Source organism: Trichechus manatus, unplaced genomic scaffold (assembly GCF_000243295.1).
Source record: "Trichechus manatus latirostris isolate Lorelei unplaced genomic scaffold, TriManLat1.0 scaffold00123, whole genome shotgun sequence".
Lineage (NCBI taxonomy): Eukaryota > Metazoa > Chordata > Mammalia > Sirenia > Trichechidae > Trichechus > Trichechus manatus.
This window is the reverse complement of record NW_004444059.1, coordinates 5197127-5207548: the sequence shown is the minus strand read 5'-3', so window position 1 is coordinate 5207548 and position 10422 is coordinate 5197127. Positions and strand designations below refer to the sequence as shown.

Here is a 10422-nt window from a genome sequence, read left to right as displayed (position 1 = left end):
GCCATCTAAGATGCATCAACTGGTCCCAACCACCTGGAGTAAAGGTGAATGAAGAACACCAAAGACACAAGGGAAGTATTAGCCCAAGAGACAGAAAGGGCCACATAAACCAGAGACTTCATCAGCCTGAGACCAGAAGAACTAGATGGTTCCTAGCTACACCAATGACCGCCCTGACATGGAACACAACAGAGAGTCCCGGATGGAGCAGAAGAAAGGTGGGGTGCAGAACACAAATTCTAGTAAAAGGTCAGACTTAATGGTCTGACTGAGACTGGAGGAATCCCTGAAAGCATGGCCCCCGAACTCTCTGTCAGCCTAGAACTAAAACAATTTCCAAAGCCAACTCTTCAGAAAAAGATTGGACTGGACTGTGGGACATAAAATGATACCCGTGAGGAGTGTGCCTCTTAGCTCAAGTAGATACATGAGACTAAACGGGCAGCTTCTGTCCGGAGGTAAGATTAGAAAACAGAGAGGGTTAGGAGCAGGTTTAATGGACATGGGAAATCATGGGCGGAAAGGAGGAGTGTGCTGTAACAATATAGGGAGAGCAATTAGGGTCACATAACAATGTATATATAAATGTTTGTATAACAGACTAACTTGAATTGTAAACTTTCACTTAAACTACAACAATAAATAAATAAAACAGTGTACTAAGCATTATCACAAGTATTATCATTCACGGCAATGAAAAGCTTGCAAAATGTTTACATTTTCATACACTGCACTAACAAAACTATATCTAAGTCTTATTTTAACAGATACAACTATTCAAAATCATTTATTAAGCATTAAGTAGAAAACAAAAATGAATCAAGGAGTCCCTGTGCTCTTTTAAGTATGTAAATTAAGTCTTCAAGCCACTGATGGCATTTAATCTCATTAAAGAGTAATGGCATTTTGTAGTGTGAAACTTCATACAATATAAAACAAAACAAATTGTTGTTAAGCAACATGAAAAAGCATGAAGACTACCAGAAAATTAATTCATGTAATAATAGGTGGCTTTTCAAAACCAGAAAACCAAAATGTTGACATACAATTTTATAATACTGAGTATGTAAAATGCCTAATTACTTTTATTATGCTTGCTTACATATCAATACCACATTAAAAATTACTGAATGTTAGAAATTATTACAGCAACTATTTTTAACTCCTATGTATTTATAGGGGAGCCCTGGTGGTGCAGTGGTTAAGAGTTCCACTGCTAACCTAAAGGTCAGCAGTTCAAATCCACCAGCCGCTCTTTTGAAACCCTATGGGGCAGTTCTACTCTGTCCCATAGGGTTGCTATGAGTTGGAATGGACTCATCGGCAACAGGTTTGGTTTTTTTTGGTTATGTATTTATAGAAACAATTTCTGAATCCTTATTTGTGCTAGTGAAAAACAATATTTTCTGAGAAAAATAATTTATTTAATTTTAAATAAGCTGTCATCTTATAGTTGTAAGAAAGAAACAGAAGCTCTTAAATATTAGGCTTCCACAGATGAACTTTTTTTCTAATTCTTAAAACCACCCTATCTTTTAATATTACTATGCTCTTAGAATTTAAAATTTATCTCAGTGGAGGATTTTGCAAATTTGTCAAACTGAGTACACAGTTCTAAAACCTTTTCCTACCATGTTCCTTCTAGAGCGACTCAATCACTAAAACAACGATGACCACTTATTGGACCCTGGAGAAGATCCCAGATGTATCTGATATATCCAAATCCCACAGTCATCAGGAAGGAGGTAAATATTCATACATTGATTTATTTACTTGTTCATGCATACTATTCATTCAAAATAAATAATTAGTGGGCACCTACTGTATGTCAGGAAATGTTAGAAACTGAGGAGCAAATAGCATCTCATAAAGCTTACGTACTAGTGGAAGAGACAAAAACATAAATGAACACACATTTAAGAATAAAATTTCAAGTAACTTCAAATACTTCAATAAAAATTTATCCAAGAGACACGCACACACACAAAAAAAGTGACTCGACCTATCAGAAATGCTAAATTAAAAAGACTGATAATACCAAGTGTTGGCAAGGATGTGGAACAACTAGAACTTTCCTACTTTGCTGGTAGGAATGTAAAGTGGTACAATCACATTGGAAAACTATCTAGCAATTTCTAATAAAGTTAAATATGCATCTACTCTATGACCCTGCAATTCCACTCCAGATATATACCCATGAGAAATAAAAACACATGTCCACAAAAAGACTTGTATGAGAATATTTGCAGCAGTTTTATTTGTAATAGCCAAAACCTAGAAAAAATCCCAATGTCCATCCACAAGAGAAAGCAAGGGAGAAATGAACACCAAGCTGCATGAAGAGATGCTTTCTCTGCCAGCATGCAGCATCCTGCTCTGAGAGAAGCTGGCTGTATTGGATGATGTGGTAGCACTGGATGTGGTTTGCAGCATGGGACTACAGGCAGCCCCTTGCCTGAGAAGAAAAATGTCTTCTTCCACACTCCTCAAAAGAAAGCTATTCACTTGTCAAACTATTTACAGCTGGTCCCAAGAGAAAAACAAATCACATTTTTTCTTCCACTATCTGCCTGAAAATCTCTCAAAGTCTGACCAGCATGTATCTCACTGTCTAACAATATAATTGTAAAAAGAACACAATCCAATTAAGGAAATACTGTGGCTTGCAGGAGTCAGACTGGTAGAGAGTAATCTAGAACAGATGGTTCTTGAGCAGGCAAAAATAATGAAAGAAACAGACAAGAACTCTAACTTAGCTATAATGAAAATACTGAAGAAGGTAACGCTACAGCAAGAAATATCATACATAGTACCATTAATCTGAAATACAAATAATAACTCCTAACACATATATCACTTACTAAAATCCAGGTAATAGTCTGGTAACTTTATTCATATTAACTCATTTGATTCTCACAAAAACTATTTGAGATAGGTACTATTGTTAATTCCATTTTAAAGATAGGGAATCTACAACATAGTTAAAGAAGTCACACACACAGTTAATAAGTTATGAAGCTGGAAATAGAAACAATAAAAGGAATAAAACTAAATCTATAATAAAGGTGAATGGGTTAAAATTGCCTATCAAAAACGAAAGCTTTTAAAGAACTGGGTTAATAAACAAAATACAGCCGTATGTTAACTAAAACGTAGCATGGTTCGGATTCAAATATTGGAGATAGAGCTCAAGAGTCACCATTTTTAATCACTAAAGAACATTGCTTGATAAGAGCAAAGGAAAAAAAAGCAAGAGGACAATAACTACAAATACAGTTTTATCACTATAGATCTCAATAATGTAATCTTTATAGTAACTGAAATAATTGTAAAAGAATATTATACACAGCTCTATGGAAAAATAATTGAATAATTTAGAAGAAGTATATAATTTCATACTTCATCAATACACAATAGTATGAATGAATCTTGTCAATATGATAGTTAAAAGAAAAAAGTGACAAAAACTATATATGTAATTTTTTATGTAACTAAAAACAAATTCTTTTACAAATACATATGGATGCAATAAGACTACATAAAAAGAAAGTAAGGAGATGATGAACATGGGATTTAGAATGATGGTTGCCTCACGTGAGGGAAGGCAGGTGGGTAAAATGGGGAGAAGGGAATTACGTGGCTGCATATGGGTTGTTATCTAAGTCCTACATTTTGTTTTGGTTCATATATTCATGGATATGTATTATATTATTAATAAAGTCTTAGCAAATAGTAACACACTAAAACCAAAAACTAAATCCAATGCTGTCGAGTCAATTCTGACTCACAGCGACCCTACAGGACAAAGCAGAACTGCCCTACAAAGTTTCCAAGAAACGGCTAGTGGATTTGAACTGCTGACCAAAAGAAGCCTGAGCTCTTAATCACTGCGCCACCAGGGTACACTAAAGCAACTGTCATTAAAAACTTAACATATGCTAGCTCTCATCCTTATCACATTATTGTTTTGGTAATGCTAGCTACAGCAATAAGACAATGAAATATACAGCATGAATATTAGGAAGAAAAGTTTTTGTTTTTTGGCAGATGACTGGATTTTATAACTAGAAAACACAAAGGACTCAATTAAAAACTATTTACACTAACAATTTTCAACAGAAGAAGAACTGAATAAAGGAATATTTTGCAGCTGTTAAAAGAATGAATTGAGTATATGTATTGAGTGACGTGGGAGGATGTACATGATGCATTTTAAGTAAAAATTTTAAGTGGCAGAGTAATATGTAGACTATTATTCCATTTTGTAAAATACAAACTCTTTGTCAGAATATACAGATATATACTCATAAAAATGTAGGCAATCATCCACAAAGGTAAGGAAATATACACTCCAAACTTTTAACATTGGCTAATTGGAGAGGTGTGACTGAAGAGGGAGACAGTAAAACTATTAAATGTTACCTTTAACATCTCCCATACCAAACCCAAATCCACTCATAGTGACTCATATTCCAACTCATAGCGACCCCATAAGGTTTCCAAGGCAGTACGTCTCCACTGAAGTAGACTGCCACATCTCTCTCCCACAGAGTCACTGGTGGTTTCAAACTGCTTAACATCTCAGTGCTCTTTAAATCATTATAATGATCTTGTTTTATTATTATCATTTTAAAAAATAAAATATCACTTTAAAAAAGCATCATCTATAACTATTTTACAAGACAAAATTCTAATCATGTTACCTTTTTTGGTATTTCTACATAAGAACCAAAGTGATCTTTCCAAATACCCTACATAAATAGCCATTATTCAGTGCTCTCACACCAACTCACTTACATCATTTCTATGCAATGCTTTTTCTAGTTATGTTCCACTGAGTCAAATGTTAAAATGATGTCTTGTCCTTTATTAATAACAAGTGTATTATGACCCAAAACTAATTTAGACCAAAACAAACCATCAAATCACGCACATCATGCAACAAAGATAATCTGCCCACTAGAGCATAAAATATTCCAAATTACATCAGTGGATATAATACTTATAACAGCCTAGTGTATTCTAGAAGGGAATGTTAAACATTAATAATAATTCATAGGAAAATAAACTACTAAGAGAATTCAGTTAAACAATAATGTAAAGAGAAGCCTATATTTCCACTTGAATTGCCTACTGGCACCTCATGTTCAAAATATACAAAACTGAGTTCATTGTTTTCTTTCCTCATCCTAGTTTTCCCATTTCTATTAATGTGAACAATGGCATCCCAATACCTATAACTTACACTAAAAATTAGACACTACCATTGGGCTCTTCCTAGCCTTCCTTTACTCTTTGAAAGTAGTCATCAAGTTTCTCCATTTCTCCTTCAAAATGTCATTATACTACTCCTATTCTTAACAGTGTCCTCATCTGTAAACTCATTTAGATCCTTCTCACCTTGGAAGGGCATTATTAGAATTATAAATGCAAAATTAGCCATAAAAAGTCTCCTAAATTGTTGTGTCATCTTCAATCTCTTGTCCTCATATTCATCCTTAACTTATGTCCAAAAAGATATATTTTTAGGAACATTCCTTTATGTCATCTTTACCCAAGAAACTACCATGGATCTTTACTGCCCGTAAGATAAAGGCCAAGCCTTCCCCACCAGCCTACTACTAACCACAGCTGCCACCGCAGCCACTGGCACCAGGCTATAAATTGCCTAAAGACCGAAACCACTGTTAGACAATGTGTTCTGCCCTTCATAGCTGCCCGATAAATGTTCATGGAAAGGAGAAAAAAGGATTACAAGGGAGAAAAAAAAAAATAATGGAATGTTGGGAGATGAAAGAAAGGAAGGAAGGAAGAAAGGCAGAGGGAGGAGATGAAGGAAAGGAATATATTGAGGAGCAGGACAAAATGTTGATCCACCCATAGCTTCAGGGTAAGGGTTATACTAATTGTGATGTACAATAGCAGCAATTCAAAGATGGATAAGTTTTCTTTGACTTTTCTAATATCAAGCATAACATTCATTCTGGTCTCTGTATACAGACTGGGATTGATACTAATGTTCTGTATTTGATTAGATGAGGAAACAAATTTTATAGCACATAACCATCTGTTTTTAAAATGAGGGCAAAAAATGAAATGAAGCTTATTTTAGGACCATTAACATTTCCTACCATTTGTTGAATGCCCCCAGAACTCCCAACTCAAAGAATTCAGTGTGCATTGAAATAAAGCGTGATCATATCAGATAGACTGTGAAATCTAACATATTTTCTCATGATTTAAACTATTTTCTGGGTCTATTATATGCCCTATGTTGCCACTATTGAGTTTTTTAATTAATACTATTATTAACAGTAATAATAAACATAATATTTATTGAGTGCCTATTATGACCCAGCTATCAGTATACTCCACATGTGTTACCCCCTTTATTATTAATAAGGTCCCTGGGTAGAATAAGTGCTTTACTATCAACCACTAACATAAAGGTTGGTGGTTCAAATCCACCCAGTGGTGTCACAGAACAAAGGCCTGGCAATCTGCTTCCATAAAGATTACAGCCAGGAATCCCCTATGGAGTGGTTCTACTATGTAACACTTGGAGTTGCTATGAGTTGGAACTGACTCAGTGACAACAGATTTTTTTCAAATTATTAACAGCAATTCTATAAGATAAAAACTATAATTATCCTCATTTTATATATGAATAAACTGAGCAACAGGATGGTTAAACAAACTGCCCATAGTAACACAGCTAATCAAATACGATTCTGGAACATATTTATTTTCTAAAATAGTAGAATTCCATAACATAAAAGTTATGAAAATCTATAATCCTCTGATTTATCAGTATTATTAGAAATCATAATCACTATTTATTATAGAATTATGGCATTAGTTTATAAAATATTTTACAGAGCTTTATTTCAAAGAGTTTCCCAAGTTAATACACCTACTAGCAATAAATATGCGGAAGACTGGGGACTTGCCTGTGGCCCTCTGAAGCTGGAAACACAAATGAAACACTACGTCATTAGTCCGCATTGTATCCCTGAATCAGTTACTATTACTGTGCACATTTTAAAACACAAAGACACGTGACACAGGTTAAGTGAAATTTCAACAGTCACCAACTGAATAAAGGACATAATAATGAGATGAATTCAGATTTCCTGAATATCAGTTATTACATCTGATTTACACATCACATAACTCTTCTAAAGGTTATATGTGATAACACATGGAGAATGTTAAGAATTTAGTAACCAGGGTCATAATGGAAAATGCTGCTTCCTAGAAAAATCAAAGAGGAGCTAGCTAGTCATATCGATGAAAATATAGGGTCTAGTCCTGCTTGCATTACAGATTCAAAAAAGTGAGCCAAGATTCGGACATAAAGGCTTATAGCTCCACTTCGGATAAAGGCTTGTGACAAATCCAGAGATTCTTACCTAGATCAGGAATTAAAAACAGGTGCACATTCATTCATAAATTCAAAGACTTTAAGATATACGTATATTTAGTGTAAAGGAACATGCACCTATTGTCTCTTTCCAGCCTTTGGTATCCCAACCTCTACACTTGAAGGGTATAAAAGAAGAGGAACACTTGTATAGCCTTTTATATTTTACAAAGCGCTTTTCCACATCTTAATATTGAATCCCTTATCAGAAAATCTAAGCAAGAAAGTGAGACTAAGCTGAACTAACCAACTGACATAAACGTCAAAAGAATTTAGATGGACAATTATATAGTGTATTGATGTGATATTTCAAACTCCTATTCCTACTACTTTACTTCATGAAAAGATTGTTTGAAAATCTTTTATATATGAAATAAAAGCAATTTTATTCTAGCATCTCAACATGTAATGGGAGAGGCAGGGCCAAGATGGGGGAGTAGTCAGACGCTTCCGGTGGACCCTCTTATAACAAAGACCCAAAAAAACAAGTGATTTGATTAAATATGACAATCTAGGAGCCTTGACCATTAAAGGCAAAGTTGAGGAACCGGACTGAGTGGCAGGGGGAGGGAAAGACGGTTCAGAAGCAGCGAGGAGGTGTCAGACCTGACCTGTTGAGAGCCTGAGCCCTTCAGGCCCCATCAGCTTGGGGGTGAACGGTCAGGAAAGCAAGCAGTGTGTTCAGAAGGCAAGTTTTCCACACCGGGGGAGACCCAGCCGCTGAGAGTTTACTCAGTGGTGCAGAACCAGTTGAGAAGCAGTCCCCTATTGTCGAAAGGTAAGTATTTGCGTCAGGCCCACCACGCAGATCAAAAACACCCCCCTCAGGGAAAAACCTCTCTTGCATTTACCTCCCCACTCCCTGCTCTGCACTGGGTCCCGGACCGGCTTCAGCAACTGCCAAGTCCCCTGAGCCGGAAGTAAGATCCCTCACATGCCCAGAGCCATTCTCCCAGTCCTGGAGAGTGAACAAATTAACAAACAGGGGAAAAAATAAACTGCCGGCTCCCCTAAGCCAGGAACCCAGGCTAGGCATAGCTCCTTTGCCTAGGCACAAGCATAAGGGATCCATGGACTCTGAGTGCCTTTCTCCCTGCATAGACTTGTGTGGGCCCATCTCAACAGCACAGGCCCTCAATACCACAGTACAGCATACAGTGGAAGTCTAACTTCAACTGTTTCAGCAGTGAAGTGGCAGGTTCTTGACATTTGACACTGCTCTGCCGATTAAGCAGGGTCTTCACTTACCCACATCAGGGGCCTGAGGACTAGTGGCTCCACCCACGCCATCTAGCCACCTGTGAAAGGGGTCCAAAAATAAGAGGTACCCCCCAGTCCTTACGGCCAACAGCACTGGGTGCTCATCATCCGGCTGCAAAACCCACCCACCTACAAGCTCTAGGGAATAGGGACATGCCTACCTCCTTGACACTTGGGGGAGGATGTCAGCCCCCTGCCTTGCTCAGAGTGTGTCTCCCTGCTGCAGCCAGATGCCTGTGCCTACACTAATCATCCATGCCTGTCTAGGACTGTAGGTGAGACCTTGCACCACACACTTGGTGGTGATCTACATGGGCACCTGAGCTGAATCCCTAGAGGAGGAGTGGGCAGACTCCTGAGCTCACATACCTAGTAACAGATCTAACCACCTGGTGACAGGACCTTAGAGCTTCAAACTTGTCAATAATCAAACTAGCTCACATGAGCAGACTATTTGGGCATATAAAACAAAACAAGAAGTTAGGACACAGTAAGAAAACATAAAATAAATAAATATAACTTATTGATGGCTCAGAGACAACAGTCAATATCAAATCACATAAAAAGGCAATCCATGATGGCTTAAGAAAGCTCCCAAAATAAGGAATCAAGAAATTTTACAAAGGAGGAAAATTTCTTGGAATTACCAGAGGCAGAATGCAAAAGATTAATATACAGAACTCTTCAAGAGATTAGGAAGAAAATTAAGCAAAACAAAGAACACGCAATACAGGAAATTAAAAACATTAGAGAAGAGCATCATGACAAATTTAACAGGCTGCAAGAATCCACAGAGAGACAGCAATCAGAAATCCAGAAGATTAACAATAAAATGTCAGAATTAGACAACTCAATAGAAAGTCATAGGAACACAATTGAGGCAATGGAAGTCAGAACTAGTGAGATTGAAGATAAAGCACTCCACATCAACTTATCTGAGGAAAAATCAGATAGAAGGATTTAAAAATATGAAGAAACCCTAAGAATTATGTGGGACTCTATCAAGAGGAATAACCTACACGTGACTGGAGTACCAGAACCAGGGAGGATAACAGAAAATACAGAGAGAATTGTTGAAGATTTGTTGGCAGAAAACGTCCATGATATCATGAAAGATGACAAGGTATCTATCCAAGATGCTCATCAAACCCACATAAGGTAGATCCCAAAACAAAGTCACCAAGACATATTATAATCAAACTTGCCAAAACCAAAGATAAAGAGAGAATTTTAAGAATGGCTAGGGATAAACAAAAAGTCATCTACAAAGAAGAGTCAATAAGAATAAGCTCGGACTACTCAGCAGAAACCATGCAAGCAAGAAAGCAATGGGATGACATATATAAAGCCTTGAAGGAAAAGAATTGCCAGCCAAGAATTATATAAACAGCAAAAGAGTCTCTCAAATATGATGGCAAAGTAGGGAAACAGATGTCAATATGTAAAAGATGACAACATTAATACAAAAAAGAGGCACTTAAAAAATGTAGACATAGATTTATCATAGGGAGAGGAAGTCAAGGAGATATAAAGAAATAAAAGACTGGCATAAACTTAGAAAAATAGGGGTAAATATTAACATAACCACAAAGGAAACTAACAATCTTATACATCAAAATAAAAAACTAGAAAAATATAAAGACTCAGCAAAGACACACAAGAGCTAAATGCTACAATCAACCAACTTAATCTCATAGACATATATAACAGAAAATACAGAGAGAATTGTTGAAGATTTG

General features: G+C 36.5%; 1 protein-coding gene across 1 annotated transcript in view; it reads right to left on the bottom strand.

Annotated features, from left to right (window-relative positions):
• ADAMTS20 (ADAM metallopeptidase with thrombospondin type 1 motif 20) overlaps nt 1-10422 on the bottom strand; it is a 218167-nt gene that overhangs the window by 165932 nt on the left and 41813 nt on the right. The window lies entirely within an intron of this gene.